Source organism: Sorex fumeus, unplaced genomic scaffold (assembly GCF_029834395.1).
Source record: "Sorex fumeus unplaced genomic scaffold, SorFum_2.1 ptg000037l, whole genome shotgun sequence".
Lineage (NCBI taxonomy): Eukaryota > Metazoa > Chordata > Mammalia > Eulipotyphla > Soricidae > Sorex > Sorex fumeus.
This window is the reverse complement of record NW_026606094.1, coordinates 38,458,311-38,480,344: the sequence shown is the minus strand read 5'-3', so window position 1 is coordinate 38,480,344 and position 22,034 is coordinate 38,458,311.

Here is a 22,034-nt window from a genome sequence, read left to right as displayed (position 1 = left end):
CAAGTACTATATGAGTTCTAAGAAAATACTTCACCTCTTTATAGGTTAATTGGAAGATAGAAACAGCATTAGATTTTGAGAACATCCATAAATAATAACTGAACTTTCTGGAGAACTCAATGACCTATAGTCTGAGGGTCAATAGACTTCGTGGACTGATCTTGAGAAAACCGCACCTTAACAGACCTGTGAAGACTATAATTCCATTTGGTGATGGTCCAGAATACGTTCTGGTAACTCAGCATATTTCTTCTCAGAATTCATTGACTGCTAGTAGTGGCCAAGCCCAGTTGGCTTTGTGTCTTTCAAATTTCCCCCAGCATTTTTCTTCATAAACACAAAAGCTTGTCTCCAGATATAAACTGGTTCAGAATCTGAAGTAGAGAGAAGTTGAAAGACATCTAATGTATTTTGTCTCTAGACTGCTGATTGACACCCAAAAAGAATAAGAATCTCCCAATATTATTTTATTTTTATTTTATTGAATCACCTTGAAATACAGTTACAAGCTTTCATGTTTGAGTTACAATCATACAATGATCAAACACCCATCCCTCCACCCGTGCACTTTCCCGACCACCAATCTCCCCAGTATACCCCCATTTTCCACCCTTCCCTTGCCTTCATAGCAGACAGTTTCCCCCATACTCTATCTCTACTTATGCTTCCAATATTAGTACCTACAAATAATCCTAAAATAAGCTGCCATCAATAAAAAATGAAGAATTAAAGGGATAAAAGGGTACTACAGAGCCAGGGATGTGGCTCAGGTGCAAAGTGCATGCTTTACATGCAGGAGATCTGTATTTGATACCCAGCACCACATACAAAAGACAAAGGGATTTGATAGATTTTTAAATTGATCACCCATTGAGTAAAGAAATATTTGGTCCTATGTCACAACATTGCTCTCATACTAGCTCACCTACTGCAAGGAAGGAAAGGAGGAAGGATGGAAAGAATAAAAAAGACATGTTTGGTGATATTTGTTAATAAAACAAAGTGACTGTTAAAATATCATTAACATTTAACGGAGTCTTAAATTATTATTTTGAGTTCTATTAGAGAAAGTAGGAGTTGAGCACTAGCTGAGAAGGATGGAGTAAGTTTTATCTTAGATATCAAGATATTCTCAGACTCTATTAATTTCCATGATTACCCAGACTTAAATTCTAAAATATGAACTTCTTGTAATCGTCTGTTTATAAATCCAGAAACTGTCAAAGTTTGATGAGAAAAGGAACTATAATTTTATCACAGAATTGGCAAAACTCCTATCTTACCGTCATTAAATTAAAATTCTTCATAGAGATTTGAGCCAGAGAACCTGCTTTTTGGGTCATTTGGAGAATTTGAGATTAAAAATTCTGTGTGGTCCATACATGATCTATCCTCTAGAATCATCCACCCTCTGCAGCACTCTAAATTATTGTCCCCATACATAGTAGAAGGCCAAATACACGATGAGAAACTGAGTCTCTGGAACACTGGGGTCCTTTGCTATGATTTTTTTTTTTATTGGAATGCCTACTTTTGAAAAAAGAACATAGCAAGAAATGTACAAAGGTATGTCTTGGGTTTGATTCATGCACCATGATTTTTTAACAGGGAGATCAGGACAACCATTCAAAACTGTTGAAGCATAATCCCAACCAAAACCTTACTCTAAAAGAAGTTCATGAATGACTCAGGATCATAGCAAATCATTGAAATCACTAAGTAGCCAAAATAGAAAGAAAGACAGAAAAAAAACCCACAAAGAATCAACTAGCAAAATATCCTAAGACTTGCAGGACATCCTTGACCCAGGATTCCTCTGAAATCTATCAGGCATAGGCTACTGACATTTATTTTATTGTCAACTGCCTGCAATCTAGAGTAATTTGAAAAAAATGTGATGAAGCAAGCAGCCCTTTGACTTCTCATCCAGAAACTCCATATGAAACATGACCTTTGAGTTAGAAGTAGACATGAGAATCATGCTTGACTTCACTGGATTTATGAACTGGAGAAAAGGATCAAGTGCATTCACTCTATATCCTGTTTAGGGTAAGACTTCCTTCAGGGAGGTGAATTTAGAGTAGCAAGTGACTACTTTACCCTGACTTTACCCATTAAGGTACTGTGAAATAACCTTCCCATGTCTAACTTAGTGGATGGTCAAGCCTGGTAAAGCTATTAGCAAGAATGTGTAATTTTTTCCTTTAAATGTTAAAGTTTCATATATATTTTTAAAAATCAAACTACCTTTAAAAATTGTCCCTTTAGGATATTTGCCAAATATACATCCGACAAGAGGTTGATTCAAGGATATACAGAGTACTGGTTGAACTCCACAAGAAGAAAACATCCAACCCTATCAGAAAATGGGGCGAAGAAATGAACGGAAACTTCCTCAAAGATGAAATCCGAATGGCTAAAAGGCACATGAGAAAATGCTCTACATCATTAATCATCAGGGACATGCAGATCAAAACAACAATGATAGATCATTTCACACCACAGAGACTGGCCCACATCCAAAAGAACAAAAGCAACTGGTGCTGGCGCGGATATGCTGAGAAAGGGACTCTCCTTCACTGCTGGTGGAAATGCCAACTGGTTCAGCCCTTCTGGAAAAGATTCTCAAAAAACTAGAAATTAAACTCCCATTTGACCCAGCAATTCCACTCCTGCGAATATACCCCGGAGAGGCAAAAAAGTATAGTCGAAGCGACATCTGCAGTTGTCTGTTCATTACAGCACTGTTTACAATAGCTAGAATCTGGAAAAAACCTGAGTGCCCGAGAACAGATGACTGGTTAAAGAAGCTTTGGTACAACTACACAATGGAATACTATGTAGCTGTCAGAAAGGATGAAGTCATGAAATTTACATACAAGTGGTACTACATGGAAAGTATCATGCTAAGCTAAATGAGTCAGAAAGAGAGGGATAGACATAGAAAGATTGCATTCATCTGGGGAACATGAAGTAACAAAATAGGAGACTAACACCAAAGAATAGCCGAGATAAGTACCAGGAGGTTTACTCCATGGAGGCCAGCTTCACACTCTAGGGGTAAAGGCAGCCCAGATATAGAAGGAAGCACCAAATGGGGGGTATTGGAAGGATCCCCCCAGGATGGGAGAAGCATGCTGAGACTAGACTCTAGACTGAACAAGTTGCCACTCGATGCCTCTTTTGCAGACTACAGCACCCAAAAGGAGAGAGAGAACAAAAGGGAGTACCATGCCACAGAGGCAGGGTGGAATGGGGGGATAAAGGGGGTGGGAGAGGTACTGGGATCAGTGGTGGTCGAAAATGGGCACTGGTGGATGGATGGGTACTTGATCATTGTACAGCGGAAACCCAAGCACAAAAATTTGTAAGTCTACAACTGTACCTCATGGTGTTTCACTAATAAAAAAAAATAAAATAAAAAAAATTTCCTTTTAGAATTACAGAAATTTGAGAAGGTGGCACAGAGTTTTCATATATAACATGTATACACTGTCATGTGCTCTTAGACTGTTCTTAGTTGTGAGGTTTGGTTTTTATTTTTATTTTTTTTCATTGTTTTTATGACTTTGACTGTTTTGAGGAGCACTGGTCAGAAATTTTATAGACTTTTTCTCTATTGGAATTTTGTGTTTTACTCATGATTAGACTACATTTATGGTGTTGGTAGAGAAGACCACAGAGGTAATGTTCTGTCACAACATTTATTACCCTTCTCCCAGTCTGCAATCCACTGGTTATCTTTGGAGAAAAGACATGCTTAGTAAACAGTAAAGGAGTGAGAATTGTTCTCTCATTTCTTGAGGGTAAAGTCTATATAAATTTTTTAACTTATTATACATGAGAAGGATTTTTTTTATCTGTTAAATTTTCAGTGTTTTAATTTTATCAATATAAGGCCATGCTTTCTTTTATGTGTCTGGTTATAATCCAATGAACCTTTTGTTTGTTGTTGAAATTGTACTAACTTTGGTTGTGGGAAGCTATTTCTATTGGATCCTGTACCTCTTTGATATAACGCCATCATTCATAGACTGATGTAACCTAGGAAGCTAGGTTGCACAAGTTTAAAGAACAGGTGGATATGACATGGAAGGCAAAAAGAGAAAGACATATTAGAATGACTAATGGGTGATGAGAAGCAAGGAGAGGCTTACTCCTTCATATGGTAAAGGTAAAAGGTAAAGCCCTCCCGTTGATCGTCGATTTGCTCGAGCGGGCCCAGTAACGTCTCCATTGGAGACTTTGTTGTTACTGTGTCTGGCATATCGAATACTCTTGGTAGCTTGCCGGGCTCTCCGAGAGGGGCGGAGGAATCGAACTCGGGTCGGCTATGTTGGCCGCTTGTAAGGCAAACGCCCTACCTGCTGTGCTATCGCTCCAGCCCCTTCATATGAATTCATATGAATTGGAGAAAATGAGAATGATCTCATCATGGTAGATTTCAAGGTTAAATAAATCAGGGAAAAGTAAGATTTTGTCTATGTTAATATCATGAAAATACTTTATAAAGTGTGTGAATGCAGAGAGTTTTTCAAACAAGTGCAATGAATTCAATGGAAAGAGCTAGTAAAGCAATAGATATAGACGTATGTGGAATAAGAGGGGTGAGTGTAGAGAGTTAGCTTAGTGAATAAAAAAGATACTCATGGGGCTGGAGTGATAGCACAGCGGGTAGGGCATTTGCCTTGCATGCGGCCAACCTGGGTTCGATTCTCAGCATCCCATATGGACCCCTGAGCACCACCAGGAGTAATTCCTGAGTGCAGAACCAGGAGTAACCCCTGAGCATCGCCAGGTGTGACCCAAAAAGGGAAAAAAAAAGATACTCATAAGATAGTGCAAAGTCTGAGTCTCAGACTAGGGATTTCTTAGTTAAGTGAATGAATAAAAGTATCTTCTGATAAATGACAATGTAACGAATCATTGTTTGCTCAAAGAATTATTTCATACAAGAATGAATGAAGAGCATATGCTGCTTGTGTGAGCTGTCAGCACTTAGATAAGCAGTTGACAAAAAAACATAAAAATAAATTAGAACCATAATTTTGCAAAGTGCACACAGAGAATGAAATTTAAACTGAGTTTATTCACATGGAAAAGTCATAGTATGAATGATTTTTTTACTTATTATTAAAAAAGATCACTTTACAATAAGTGAAAAAAATAGTGTAATGATATAAGAACTATGTCATTATATTTTGTTAGAAGCAAATCTTACTGGTTCTCTCTTTGTTCTCTACTATACTTTATATTCCCTAAACCTTTTTATACCACACTCTTGTATTTTTGTTTGTTTTTGGCTTTGGGGCCACATCTGGCAGTACTCTGGGTTTACTACTAGCTCTGTGCACAACGATTACTCTTGGTGAGGCTTGTAGAACCATACAGAGTGCCAGGGATCAAACTCAGGTCAGCTTTGTGCAAGGCAAGCATCTTATCCACTGTACTGTCTTCTGGTCACCATTTTTACTTAGAAATAAAAGGTGAGAAGAATATTTTGACAGCCCAAGACAGAATTAAATTGCAATAAGGAGAGAAAGCAGGGGTAGAACTAGTGTATGACTTAAATTGGTTTGTGGAGTGTGGTGAGGAGACATTTGGTAATGAATGTGATATATACAGTTGCTGAGGTGAGAAGCCACACTTTTAAGCTTATACATGTTGTAAACTAATTCTGCCTCAATTAAAAAGGAAGTAAAGAAAAATAATATCCTCCCTTTTCATCCCTCAGTCTCTGTACCACTTCTGGGAAAGTGGACTTGGATGACCTAAACTTATAGAGATAAAAGATCTCTTTGTGCTTGCTTTGAACAGCACAATGGAAATAAAATTAGAAACTGCATTTAAACTCAGCTTTAAAGAGAGAAACATGAAGTTTTTGAGATGAAGACTGAACAAGTTTAAATGACCTGAAATAACATAACAGAATCAGCTTCTAAAGGGAAAAGTCTTTGTAAATCTGGGCCAGAAGTTTTCATCTGTTATTTAATGTCATCTTTGGTTATCTATTATTTACCTGCCCCTGTTAATTAATACAAGAAAGTTTATTTAGGGGGTATGGTGCCGCCAGCAGGTCAGTCTGTACCTGTGAGGTGAGTGCATCAGTAGCCTGATGGCGCCTTCAGACTTCCAGATACCCCAAAATTACTGCTGTGCCTTTGGTCAGACCCCAAAAACTTGGGGCAAAGTTTACCAAGAAAGTAAACGGCCAAAAGTTAGGTATGTGGAAAACACACCCACAAACCACCTCCGGCTCAGCTATATAATTGGAGGCATGGCCTCTCTGGTTCCTGATGAAACTGCTTAATGGCCATGATCCCAGAGACTCAGAAACAAATCTTGAAACCCAGTGGCTTTTGGCAGAAATGCGTCCGGTCCCTGCAGTAAGTTACCGGTGCTGGGCCAACCCAGGTGGGAATATGTTTCGTGCCGTGGCCTGTTCCCCCTGGCAGTCCGGTAGCTGCCATCCTTCAGAGGCCACTGGACAGTCAGGTTTGCGCCCCCAGTGACGAGACACACAGGGCTTCGTGGGATGGGGGTGGAGCCGGTCCTGTCCTCCCCACCCCAACAAGACCCCAAGTCATTGCCTACGAACAGCCTCTCTTTGCTCCTGATCAAGCTGCTTAATGGCCATGATCCCAGAGACTCAGAAACAAATCTCGAAACCGAGTGGCTTTTGGCAGAAATGTGTCCAGACCCCACAGTACGTTACTGTCACCGGGTCACCCCAGGGAGGAAAGGGTGTTGTCACTCCGCCTGCTCCCCCTTGGTGGCTCTGTGGCTGTCATCCTCCAGAGGCTATTGGACAGTCAGGCTTGGGCCTGCAGTGACGAAACTTGTTGGGCCTCACGGGACGGGGGTGGAGCTGAGCCTGTCCTCCCCACCTCAACGAGACCCCAAGTCATAACCCACGAACGGCCTCTCTGGCTCCTGACCAAGATGCTTAACGGCCATGATCCCAGAGACTCAGAAACAAATCTTGAAACCCAGTGGCTTTTGGCAGAAATGTGTCCGGACCATACAGTAGGTTACTGTCACCAGGCCACCCCAGGAGGGATAGGATGCTGTCCCTCCACCTGCTTCCCCCTGGCGGCTCGGTGGCCGTCATCCTCCAGAGACCATTGGACAGTCAGGCTTGGACCTGCAGTGACAAAACTTGTTGGGCGTCATGGGATAGGGGTGGAGCTGGGCCTGTTGTCCCCACCCCAACGAGACCCCAAGTCATCGCCCACGAACAGCCTCTCTGGCTCCTGATCAAGCTGCTTAACGACCATGATCCCAGAGACTCAGGAGCAAATCTTGAAACCCAGTGGCTTTTGGCAGAGATCCCTCCAGATTTAAGTGTTAAAATTTTGGGGAATTTCAAAACCACATGGCCCTACTGCAGCCACGCGACATCATATGTTATTCATAACCAGCAATAGAACACAAATTGTCTATTGTTGCCTTTTCAACAGATCTGAGTGTTGGGGTAAAATCTCAAATAATATTGGTGGGTCGGTATAGAAATATTGAATGTGATCAAAGTAGAGAGAGAGTAATGTGGAAATCACCTTCCCCACAGGTAGGGGGAGGGTGTGGGATGGGGGCATACTGGGGTTTTTGGTGGTGGAGAATGGGCACTGGTGAAGGTACGGGTGTTTCATTGTATGACCGAGACTTAGACCCGAAAGTTTGTACTGCTCTCACGGTGACTCAGTAAATAAAATTATAAAAAATAAAAAAAATGTAAGGTGGAGTTCATGCACAATTTAATCAGCTAATAAGTGGCTGAATAAATAGCAGTACTCCTACATTAAAAAAAAGTGGAAATGTTTCTATGCTTAGGACATACAGTATTACCACAGGATGACCAATACTAAAGTTCCCATATCCCTACCTCATAGGCCACTGGACTTCTGTTGTTATAGTATAAGTGTTTGTTTTCATTTGAACTTGTCTATTTTCTTGCTTTGTTTCATACCATATATGAATGTGATCACCTACTATTTTTCTCCTTCTGATTTACTTTTTTTAACACAAACTACTCCAGTTCTATCCAGGTTGTTGCAAAGGCAAACTTTTGCCTTTTCTTATAACTGAGTAATAGTCTGTTATTTATATATGCCATATATTCTACTTATCTGCTGTTAGGTACTTGGTCCTAAATATTTCCTGCTACTATTTTTAAGTAGCAATTCTATGAACTAGGTTTTCATGAATGAAACATCATTTCAAAATAATGTTTTTCTATTCTAGAGTAGGTAACTAAGAGTAGGATTTCTGGGTTCTCTGGTATTTCTACTTTCAGATTTTTCCATCAGTTTACGTGCCCATGACAAAGAACGAAGATTAGGAACCCATTTCTTTGGAGGAAATGTGGCCATACAAATTAAAGAACAATTTCTCCATTGTTTGCTTGGTAGAAAGAGCTGATCACTCTTCAAGTTAGTTTTGGTCCAGTTATAATATTTGTAGCAACACTTACACAACTCCTTTACCAAAAGAGAGCTTTCAAAATAAACTTGAGGCCATGGAAGTGACATGGTGGTGGTAGGGCTCCATATTCACCACTCTAAAAATTAAAGGAACTTTCATAAAGTAGATGCCCAGGATCTATGATTTACGATTTGTGATTATGATTTATTAATGCCCAGGATTTATGATTGCAGGATCATATGGAAGCTCTATATTTTTTTTGCTTTTTGGGTCACACCTGGAGATGCACAGGGGTTACTTCTGACTAAGTACTCAGGAGTTACTCCTGGCAGTGCTCAGGGGACCATATAGGATGCTGGGAATTGAACCCGAGTTGGCCGCGTGCAAGGCAAACACCCTGCCTGCTGTGCTATCTCTCCAGCCCCGGAAGCTCTATTTTTAATTTTTTTTTAAAGTCTCTAGACTGTTTTCCAAAGAGGCTGAATCATACTAATAGTGAATGAGAGTTCCATTTTCATCATTTCCCCCCAGCACTAATTGTTTCTAAGCTTTTTGATATAGACCACTGTTGAGGTGATATCTCATTGTCATTTCGATTTACATTTCTCTGATAACCAGTAATGATGAATAATGGTGTATGATGAATACATGCTCCTGTTGGCCATCATTATGACTTCTTTGAGAAAAAGTATATTTTTCTCTTCAGTCCTTTTGTCAGTGGGGTTATTTGTGATTTTTGGTTTTGAGTTTTGTGAGTGCTTTATTTATCTTGGATATTAGCTCTTGGTTTGGTGCATAGTATGCAAAAATTTGCACCCAATAAGTAGGGTCTCTTTTAATTTTAGGCCTCATTTATTTTGTGAAGTGCATTTTAGTTTGCTATAGTTTAATTTGTTTAATTTTGCCTTTTTTTTCTTTGCCAGTGGGGTCATCTCTGAATACTCCTTCGATATCAATTATCATGGTGAACCTTGTCTTCAATATATCTTACAGGCATGTGCTTTATATTGAGATATTTAATTCATTTTCAGTTAACCTTTGTGTAACACATTAGATAGGGATCTAATTTCTTCTTTTTCTTCTTTTTTTGGGCATCTGTCTGTTCAGTTTACTCAGCACCATTTGTTGAGGAATTTCTCTTCGTTCTATGTCATGTATCTCGCATGTAATAAATTAGCCATCCAGAAATCAGAGACATAAAAATATTAATTCCAAAGGACACATGTACATGTATGTTGATCATAGCATATGCACAATAGCCAAGACTTGGAAACAACCCAAGTACCCAACAACATATGAGAGGGTAAAGAAATTATCATGTATGTACACAGTGGAATACTACATAACTATGAAAGATTAAATATATCACATTTATTACAAATTCGATGATTTGGAATGTATTATACTAAATGAAGGGAGACAGAAAGAAAAAGACAAATACCAGATGTTTTCATTCATTTGCAGAATATGAAAAAACAAAGTAAGATTTTAGAAAATATCCAATGAAACAAACCATTAAATATGGTAAGTAGAACTATGAACTGTAGATCCTAAGTGTGTGAGGTGGGGAGAGATCTTGAAATAATAGTTGTGGGTTCTTGATATTCTGGTGGTGTGCATTGGTGTAGCAGCACTGCAACTGTAAACCTACCAGTACTGTTGTAAAGTACTGCTAGAAGCAATACAAAAAAGAAAAGGAACTTCTGTCACTGTCACTGTCCTGTTGTTCATCGATTTACTCAAGCAGGCCCAGTATCATCTCCATTGTGAGACTTATTGTTACTTGTTTGGCATATCGAATACGTCAGAAGATACATTTCTTTTATCCTCCATGTAGAACTGAAACCTGTATAGTTGGTTTTATTGTAATCACATTGCTGTCAATGACAGGCACATCATGGAGCTTCTAGGAAGACCGATTTATAGGGCTCCCAGAAAAAGGTCTTTATTAAAAAAGTGGAGTTGAGTAATGAAATGAAACTGAATCATCGGTGACATAGATTTTTTTACTGTTGAAACCAGTTTGGTATATCTCTTCCATGTAATGATTGCTAATGTTGTTTGTAATTGAAGATTTTAAGGATGTATATACTATAATTTATGTGATTTCACTTGTTTATAAATGTTGGCATGGGAATAAGCCATATAAAATTATTGATTTATGTAGTTCTGCTCGTATCATCTTGAATACCACTCCCTTAATTTTAAAGAACTTCCTGAGTTTATTTTGACCTTACATTTAATTTATTTTTCTATGAAATTTACTGTACTATGTAAAAGAACCTACATGAAAGAACCAAGAAATATTTTGTTCAATAAAATGTTTGCTAAATAATGATTATTTTAAAGTAGATCTTAGATTTTTTAAATTACAAAAAGAGATGATTTCTTTTAATCGCTTCTAAAATATCTTTAACTTGAAATCTGTCTTCCCTGCATTCTAAGTTATATCAATAGATACCATAAGATGATTTCTGTTTTACAGCATGAAAGTCATTAACAGTTTGGCTTGTTTCCATTTTTCCAGTCAACCCCCTCATGCCTGCCCTTATTCTATTTCCAGTATATTCATGTTTTCCCAGAATAACTATGAAATCATGTAATTAGCCACCAGATCAGCAATGCTGACACAGCAATTGACATTAAGTATAGAAAATTGATCAACTTATTTTTTAAGAAATAGTCCAAATAAGTTGGGTCTATGTCCACATAGGGAGGACACAGAGAAAGTCTTATCTATTAATGCTATGTTTCTGTCTTTATAATATGAAAGGTTGATGAAAACATTTCCTGCACAATCTCCACTATATTTAATTCCTGATGTAGCAAACTCCTCACTTCATATTTCTGCACATGTGCTATGGTGTAACTGTCATTGAATCGAAGTAAAGTAGCTAGACACGGAGGAGTGAGGAAAAGTCTATAAAACAGCACATTGGTTTGTTAGGTGGTAGGTACATGGGGACAGCGGTGAGTTACCACCCAAGGAAAACTTTATTTTTTGGAAATAGGACTTTACGATTTAATCTATAAAATTAATATGTTAGACTAGGTGGATTGGGTTTACTAAGAAGTACACAGGAAAAAAGAAAGTTTCGATAAAATAAAGACACAGTGGTTAATGCATCTTGATGTATTTGTGAATAAATGTACATATAAATTGACTTACTAGGGATTGGAGAGATAGTACAAGGGGTAAGGTGCTTGCCTTGTGGATGATCAGCTGACCCTGGTTCAAATTCCCAGAAAGATATGGTTCCCCAAGCACTGACAGGGGTTACTGCTGAGAACAGAGCTAGGAAAAGCCCCTGAGCATCACTGGACCTGCTCTGTCAAATAAAAAATAAAGCAAGTCAATAAAATGTTCTCATGTGAAAAATGCAAATAATAATTATATGCATTTTACAGTGGCAATATGAGATTTAGTGGAATGAAGCATGCAAAACATTTAGTACAGCACTTGCTGCATAATTAGAGCTTGGAGAGGATGGAGAAGGAAGGAACAGGAGTAAGAGTACACCAACCAAGTTACACATTTTCCTCCTTTTCTGCACAGGCTGAGGTCTCCCCAAGAACAATTCTAAGTGCTGAAGTAGACATTACCAGCTTTAAAGTTTCTTAACGTTGACTTTACAAAAGGTACTTTTAAGTAACTTTGAGGTTGGTAATTTTAGACATTACCTCCATTTTTCAAATTTAAAAAAGTGGCCCCAAGAAATTATTAAAAGGAACCACCATGATTACAGTATTGGCAAGTGAACACACCGTTTGATCCCAGTTGTGCCTCAGTCAGTCTGTGTTCTTAACCTCTGTCTTGTAAGTTGGCATCCATAAGTATGAGAGTACCAGTGTCCCTTTGGAGGTTCTGATGGTTTTTCAGGGATCCAGATTTTTGTCCAAGGGCTTTCTTATCCAAAATTTATCTTCTTATTGTTTTTGAACTGCTTATATAGTTAAGTGTGTTTGCATAATTAAAGTCAGGGAAATCTCTACATTCTTTAATCTTCCTGCTTCCAGCATCTGGTGATTGCAGTTTCTCTTATGAGCTATTAGATTTGGGATGTAGAGGTAGTAAATGGGTAGGGTGTTTACTGTGCCTGGTTCATTCGATCTTCATACTCTGTTTGGTCCCCAGGTCTGACATGAGTGATATCTGAGTGATATCTGGCAGACCCCTGAGTACTGCCAGGTGTGGCCTATAAACAAAAACATAAAACTAACACAAAACAAAAAAATAAGAGCTGTTTAGTTTTTCTCATTTTTTTGATATACCAAGTAATTTGGGATTAAAATTTATAAAGGGTTTTGAGGTCATTCATAGCAGTACTCCTTCAACTTCGTTTTCAGGGATGAATCCTTGAGGTGCTTGGGCCCCCTTATGGGACCAGAGACCCAATTGGGGTATGCTGTGTGTGAGGCAAGTGTCTTACCCCCAACATTCTCTCTGGATTAATTATGGATTTTATCCTGAACATTTCAAATGCTATTACAAATCTCTGTAAAACTCCTCTGGAAATCGTCAATGTCTTTATTGTTGTTTTAGCTAAAAAATTAGTCTAGTTCAACCTATAGTCTACCTACAAGTCTGTAAGTCTAGTTCAGCCTATAAATCTTCATTTTACTCTACATGGCATGTTCCAGCATATAAATGCTTTAGTTATTTGAGTTCCTTCCCCTATATATTCCCTGTGCATATCTGAGATGGTACTGGGGGGTCTGTTCTGTGGTTCTGATATAAAGCCTATGTTATGTTGTTTTGGGTCTGTTTTGTACATGTATATCTTGGTGGTGAGAATAAGCCTTGTAAGGGTTCATAAACGTATACACAGATTAAGAGACTATCCTTTAGCAGTGATTTCTCCAGTCTCCCAGGATCCTTTATCCCAGTTTTCAAACTGTCAGCTGCTGATGTTTTGTTTCTTGATTTTTCATATTTTCTTCAGTTTTAGCCTACTCTGAAGTATTCAATTCCTTAACTGGGGCATAGGAACAAGAGAAAAGTGAGAGAAAGTAATGTCCTGTATTTCGTCTCCTCTTTCTGGGGCAGGAAACAGGCCCTTCCCTTAAGCTTGCATGCAGGGTGCAAGTGGCCTGCACAGAAGCCACTGCCATTGCTCTCACATTAAGGGCTGTTTTGGGGATGGCTAGGAGACAGACAACAAAATCAAAGAAACAATAACAAATAAACACAAAATAGAACAAAACAAAAGTTCCCCCCTGCCCCAACCACCACCATTGCACCACACGTAAACTGATTACCATGGTTTCAGCCATTCCCCTACTCAATCCTATGAAGAGAGTCATTTCTCTGGAAAATTTTCCTGTCTCTGCCTGAGATCCATTCCTGGATTTGTCTGCTCTTGATTCCAAGCATAAAAACTCTGCTGCACACGCCTTTTTTGCTTTGTTGGTTTCCTTTTCTTTTATTGGGCTGGAGTGATAGCACAGCGGTAAGGAGTTTACCTTGTGCACAGCCGGCCCAACTGAGCGGGGTTCGATTCCTCTTCCTTCTCTCAGAGAGCCTGGCAAACTACCGAGAGTATCTCGCCCGCACAGCAAAGCCTGGTAAGCTCCCCGTGATGTATTCAATATGCCAAACACAGTAACAACAAGTCTCATGATGGAGACGTTACTGGGCCCGCTCGAACAAATCGATGAACAACGGGAGGACCGTGACCATTATTGGTATGTGCAATTTAAGCATTTACAAAATCTCCTATGCTATTTGTTTTTCTTTAAAAATCTTTTTTCAGGAGTGTTTTATTTTAGGGCCACAGCTGGTTGTGCTCAGGGCTTACTCCTGGAGGTGCTCAGGAAAACCATATATAGTGCCAGATACCAGGGATGGAACCAGAGTTGACCCCATGGAAGGCAAACACCTTAACTCCTGTACTATCTCTCTGGCCCAGGAATTTTTGGTATTACCAGGAGAGTTAGGGATAATGCGTTACATTCTTTTACATGAAGCCATTATCTCCTTAGTTATCTTCTTAATTATATCTATTCGGAATCTGTGTGATCATATAGCTTCAGTATGCAGTGTGACATGACAATCCTTAGAAATGTTTTTGCTGCTTATTCATTTGGACATATAATACCTATCCTGGATTATTTGTTGAACATATAAATATAGATCAGTTGCTACCCAATATATTGCCCATTTTGTAATATGTCATAGGAGACATAAACTAGCACTTGCAGAAAAGAATAAGTGCTATCCTAGAGCTTGGATTTTTTTCTGCAACCAATAAGTAGGGAACTTTCTGAAAGATTAACTTTTGGGGAACAGATCTCTCTCTTTTGATCTATTTCTCTTTCCCCCTTTTTCTTTAATATTAACCAAAATAGTTGGCTTTAAGAACAAACGAATAGTGTCTAAATAACAATTTTTCAAGCAAATTACAGGAAAATCCTTCCTTGAGAAAATTTCTAACTTGGATCTATTTTTAATCTTCTCTGCCATTCTTATCCTCATTTTAAGTTCTTTATTCCTGAGAGTAGATCGATTTTCTGAGTTGCACACTTCAAAAATACTTGCTCCTTTCAATCACTGAACCTCTGCCTAAATACACCTGTGAGTTCTATTTTAGCTTCTCTTTAGGAATTCAAACTATCCTTTACTTATTTGTTGCTGCTTGAGAAATTAGCCCTAACATTTAATAATTAGAAATCACCTTTACTATCTGTTATTTCTGTGAGTCAGGGCCTAGAGGTCCTTGGCTCTGGATCTCTAATGAAGTTGCAGTTAAGCTCTTAAAGGACTTATTCAAAGTTCTGCTGAGGAAGGTTCTGTTTCTTCCTATTTCACAATGATACAGTTCACTCATGTGGTTGTTAGCAGTTCAATTCTTAGAATGCTGAACTCAGGGATTCTGTTTTTTAGCTGGCTGTTGGTCTCCTTAATTCATATTATATTGGAATTCAGAGAATGATTTTAACATGACATACCCCTCACAGCAAGGGTATAAGAGAGACCAATCACAAAAGAAGTTTTAATGCAATATAATCTCATGGGATGGTTATTACTTTTGTCATTTTTTATTAGAAACAATCACTAATAAGGTCACATACAAGAGAAGATGATTACAATTTTGTTTTGTTTTGTGGCCACACCTAGAAATACTCAGGGGTTACTCCTGGCTCTGCACTTAGGAATCACTTTTGGTGGTACTCTGACCACCATCTGGGATGTCAGAATCAATGCTACTTTCATGCAAGGCAAATGCCTTATCTGATATACTGTCTCTCTGGCCCCAAGAATTACAATTCTTAACTGGGATCAGTGCATTTTTGCTTGTGGTAAGCAGGGCTTCTCTGTCCTAGCCCTTCACCTTTTAACCTTTGCATGGTGGCTCAAAGTGTTCTGAACTCCATAGATATAGATCTTTTAACTTTTTCATTTATCTTAGCTTTGAGCTACCTTTCTAATAGGCCAGATTTGATCAAGCTAGATTATCCTTTTTAAAATATCATTCAGGAATCATAATGTATATTTATATTATGTACCTCAACTATTCTTGGGTGTTTGTCTCCCATTCTGTTACTTTATATTCCCTAGATGAGTGCAGTCTTTCTATATCTGTTCCTCTCTTTCTGGCTCATTTCACTTAGCATGATACTTTCCATGTAGAATTACTTGTATGTAAATTTCATGACTTCATCTTTTCTAATAGCTGCATAGTATTCCATTGTGTAGATGTACCAAAGTTTCTTTAACCAGTCATCTGTTCTCTTTTAAAGAAGCCTCTTGTGGTGCCAGGGTTAAAATGCAGTTTCTCATTCATGCAATACAGATGCTCTATTTCTTTTCTTTTCTTTCTTTCTTTTTTTTTTTTTTGGCTTTTTGGGTCATACCCGGCTATGCACAGGGGTTACTCCTGGCTCTCCACTCAGGAATTACTCCTGGAAGTGCTCAGGGAACCATATGGGATTCTAGGAATCGAACTCAGGTCAGCTGTGTACAAGAAAATGCCCTACCCAATGTACTATTGCTTCAGCCACCAAATGCTGTATTTCTGAGGTATATCTCTAGAGCCATTGCAAAAGATTTAAGATTCCATATTTTTATTTGACAATTATTGTAAGATATTCTTTGTTCACATTTTGTTGCCTCTTTTTAATTATTTTTGGGGGAGGAGTGTCATTTTGTTACAGTGAAAAATTATTACTTAAAGTCACTTTGGTCCCTGTTCAGAACATGTGTTGCTCTTTTTCTGGAAGAATGCTATACATTTAAAATTGTGTTATTATTTACTAATGCATAGCTAAAGATCAAAATCACTATCAGGATATATATGTATAAACACATATACATACTCATGACTCTTATACACATGACTTTCATAAAAAATATAGGATTACATCAGTAAACAAAATAGAACAAGCTCAAATAAATATTCTAGCCTCATGTCTTCAGAAACTAGAAATTAAAAACATCTGTCAAAACCAAAGTAAGCAGAAGGGAGAAAAAATATATATATATGAGATTTCTTAAAATTTCTATGAAAGTTACGTGTATCAGAGTCATGTATATGTGTATGCATAGGTAATCTCCTATGTACACATACACACATATATTCCACTTCAATTATGTGAATTTTATCAATAAGACTATTTAAAATGGAAGATAATAAATAGGGCCAGAGGGGCTGGAATGATAGCACAGCGGGTAGGGAATTTGCCTTGTATGTGGATGACCTGGGTTCAATTCCCAGCATCCCATATGGTCCCCTGAGCACCGCCAGGAGTAATTCCTGAGTGCATGAGCCAGGAGTAACCTAAAAAGCCAAAAAAAAAAAAAGGCCAGAGATATAGTACAGCAGATAATGTGCTTGCCTTACATGGGGCTGACCTACATTAAATCTTTGGCACCCTGTATGGTCCCCTCAACACACAGGGGAGATCCCTGAGTATAGAGCCAGGAGTAATTCCTGAACATTCCTGAGTATGCCCTCCCCCCAAAGACAATAAACAATTTTCACATTTTAATATTGTAAGAGTTAGAATGGGAATGCACTTAAATATTCTACTTGCTAGATATGTACCCATTTAATATTTAAGAAGCATATCTAGCATTTTATAAAGATTATATATTTTATATGATTTATTTCCTCTCAATTATTGAAAGTTTTCAGTTTAACAAGACTAAATTTGGAGTATCTTCTTCCATCTATGCAGACAATAATCTACTTTTCACTGAAGCTAAAAGTAGCATTGCTGGCTGTTTTATTTTTCCTGTGCCCCAGGAATTCATGGCACTTATGATGAGAGTCATGTGCAGTTAAGGCCTGGACATGAAGAATCCACAGATAAAAAGAGTCCTTAGACAATAAAAGTTAAATATAATCACTGTATATAGATAATTCAGAGGTATGAAAATAAATATCTTTTAAATATTTGAACATGATGTACATTTTGTTATTCTAGGTCAAAAGTTTATTCATTGAAATAAAATACACTGAGTATGCCTGTAATGAGTTGAACACAGTCACTTCGTTCAAAATTCATTGCATGATAAGAGAAACAGGAGTTTCTGGTAGAAACAGTGCCCCTTTATTTTTTTTTAAATAACTTTTTAAAAGACATATAGGGTTTAATTTATATATATTTACCCTTTCCTGATTCTGTCTTCAGTAGGTTTTATGGTTCTTTAAGCTCATCTGTTTCTTCCAGATTCTTCAGATTTGTTGTATAAAGTATCTAGTCACTTCTTATAGTTCTTTATATCTATTTTTGAGGTATCTGTTGTAATTTCTTCCCTGTTACTTTTTATCCAGTTTATTAGAATTTTCTCTTTTTTTCTGTGTAAGTCTCACTAAAATTTTGTTTTTCTTTTTTTCTTTTGAAAATTCAGTTCCCGATTTTACTGATCTTTTGTGTTGTTTCTTGATAACTGATTTCTACTCTAATTTTTTCCTTCTTACTTTGGTTTTGATAGATGTTTAATTTTCTAGTTTCTGAAGACGTGTGGCTAAGATATTTATTTGAGATTGATCTATTTTTTTGTTTACTGATGTAATCCTATATTACTATGAAAGCCATGTTACTGTCACTGTCATTGTCCTCCCGTTGTTCATTGATTTGCTCCAGTGGGCCCAATAACGTCTCCATTTTGAGACTTGTTGTTACTGTGTTTGGCATATCAAACATGTCATGGGTAGTTTGCCAGGCTTTGCCGTGTGGGAGAGATACTCTCGGTAGCTTGTCGGGCTCTCCCAGACAGGTGGAAAAATCGAACCCTGCTCGGCCCGGCTGGCTACACGCAAAGCAAATGCCTTACCGCTGTGCTATCGCTCCAGCACAGCCAGGAGTAATTCCTGAGTGAAGACCCAGGAGTAACCCCTGTGCATCACTGGGTCTGACCCCACTCCCCCCCAAAAGGAGAAAGCATGTTAGTACTGAATTTACTGTGTTTCTGAGGTTCTGATAGCAGGCATGGAAGCTGCGGACCTAGATGGAGGGAAATCCACTTCTGGGTCTGAAGGAGACCTGGGGGGGTATGAGATAGGATGTCTTCCTCACCTGAACAACGAGTGAGTAGATGGTTTTGGGTATGGATCTAGGCCTGCAGTGATGGTAGGAGCCATGAGTGGAGGCTATGGGGGCCCGGGTAGTGGGGACTCCAGACGTAATTATCGGTTTGATGCACTATCTCAAAACTCTAATAATAAAATGATGTGCAAAACTTCAAAATAATACATAAATTACATTTGACCAAAAGGTGGAAGTGCCCATTTTTGCCTGTCTGGGAGATTAGGGTTTCTCAAGTTTCACAGGTACTAAGAAACTACTGCTCATAATAACAGATTTTTCAAATTTATCACAAAATTATTTTTCTGTTTATTTTTGGGCTACACCAGTGGTGCTTAAGGGCTTCTCCTAACTCTGTGCTTGGGGTCCCTTCTAGCTGTGCTTGGGGAACCATATGGCACTGGGAATAGAATACTGAACTTCCATATGCGGAACAAATGCTCTTGTCCTTTTGAGCATCATTCTGGTCTCCACAGCGTTCTTAGGTTTTGGACAAAATTCGATTGAGAAATAATAGTATAACAGAGGATAGCAATATTATAAAACTGAAGTAGGCTTTGATTGTGAACAAGAAGATTACTTTATTGTACAGTGCTGTGGTTGAATTCAGGGTCACACATGCAAGTAAGAACTCTGCCTTGCTCTCTTGGCCAAGGTGGTTATTTTAAGAAGAGATATTTATTTAATTATCCACTACTTCCACTACCCAGCCGTTGCCACACTCCAGGATGCTTCCGGACCCGCGTGGCCGCTTGCGGCCGCGCGACACATCATAAGACACTAAATACCCATCTTCTGGAATTGTCGTACCATATTTGATAGGGTTCAAATATGGTAACACCTACAAGGGTGATTAGAGGTCACCCCAAAAGCCTCTATCCCTCTCGGAAAGACTGGCAAGCTACCGAGAGTATTCTGCCCGCACGGAAGAGCCTGGCAAGCTATCCGCTGTGTATTCGATATGCCAAAACCAGTAACTACAACTGGTCTCATTCACCTGACCCTGAAGGCTTCACCAACATGGCAGCACTGAGAAGGATGAGAAAGGAGAGGCCGACAAAATCTCAAGGCCGACCTAGGCTGCCACAACGAAGGAAGACAAAAATGATCGTCTGTACTTTCAATGCACGTACGCTAGCATCAGATGCATCCATCGAGGACCTGATGGTACAAGCGCGAATGATCAAGTACGACATTATTGGTCTGACCGAGACAAGAAGGCACGAATCTCACCATGCCGTTTTCGACACCGGAGAAGAATTGTTCCTCGGAACATGCGATAAAAGAGGTGTTGGAGGCGTCGGTGTCCTTGTCAACACAAACTTGGCCAAGAGCATTGATTCATTCGAATGCCTAACAACCGGAATCGGACGTTTACATTTGAATAGATGTGGCTCACCGCCTGCAGTTTCTATCTTCGTTGTCTACGCACCAACATCTCATTATGATGAAAGAGAAATGGAGAAGTTCTACATGGAGCTAGAGAAGTTCTACAAAGAAGACCACACCTTCTACAAGATCATTGTGGGTGATTTTAATGCCAAGATAGGACCGAGAAGATCAGCTCAAGAACTTCACATCGGGACCCATGGCCTAGAATGGAACGAACAGGGTGAGAGACTGTCTGAGTTCATCATGTCGACCAAGACCATTCATGGTAACTCACAGTTCCAGAAGGCAGAATCTAAACGATGGACATGGGAGTCTCCCGGTGGACGATTCCACAATGAAATAGACCACATTATATTCAATCGACGGTTTTGCCTGACTGATGTTGCTGTTGTCCCAAAATTTCGAACGGGATCGGACCACTGTCTCCTTCATGCAAAATTCTACTTCACAGAGCGGGGAGAAATGGCTGCAAAGTTCAAAAAGAGAACTCCCAGAATGACCACCAACTGGGAACTCTTTGTACTATTGCGGCAACATGGGAAGATGCCATTGTTGACAACATTGACGAGGAATACGATCGACTGGTTCAGCACCTCCATGAATGTGCGAGGAACGCCAACAGAGAGATAGCCACAAAAAGTCGCCTATCTTTGAAAACTCTTGAGCTAATTCGCCAGCGTGGTTTGGTGCATGCCTCAGGCAACCGCAAGCTAATGTCCGAGCTCGCAAAGCAGTGCAGAAATGCGATCAAGGAAGACCTCAAAGAGAGAAGAGCAGAAGTACTGGTAGATGCAGCAGAAGCCGGGAAAAGTATTCGTAGCGCCCGCCTGTCCTTCGCCAACTTTAAGACCAAGATGACTGCCCTCCGACGTCCTGATGGATCCATCACATCCTCCAGAACGGCAATGGAGAAGATTATCCATGACTTCTACTCAAATCTCTTCGATAGCCATGTCCACTTGCCGACATACCAAATTCCACAGGATGGGTATGTCGTTCCCAACGTTCTCCCTACCGAAATCCGACATGCCATTTCGTCGGTAAAGAAACAAAAAGCACCCGGCCCAGACAAGGTCAGACCTGAACACCTGAAGAACCTGCCGTCAGTACTCATCGATACACTGGCTCGGCTCTTCACTCGCTACCTGTCTGAATGCAAGGTTCCGTCCCAACGGAAAACCAGCAGGACCGTACTACTGTTCAAGAAGGGAGACATCCATGACATTGGCAACTATCGCCCAATCTGCCTATTGTCTGTCATCTACAAGCTGTTCACTCGAGTCATCCTGATTAGGATTGGCAGAACACTAGATGAAGGACAACCATGCGAGCAAGCCAGGTTCCGCAAAGGATTCAGCACCATCGACCATATCCACACGATAACCAAGCTCATTGAGGTTTCTCGGGAGTTCAAGATGCCGCTCTGCTTAACGTTCATTGATTTAAAGAAGGCCTTTGATTCTGTTGAGACGGAAGCGGTCATTGAAGCCCTAGCCAATCAGGGCATTCAAGCCCAATACATCAGGATCCTCCGTGAGCTGTATTGCGGATTCACTACCAGGATCTCACCATTCTACAAAGAAGTGATCGTTGATGTCAAGAGAGGGGTGCGGCAGGGTGATACCATTTCACCAAAACTCTTCAGTGCCACCCTCGAGAACATCATGCGACGACTGGAATGGGAAGGAATG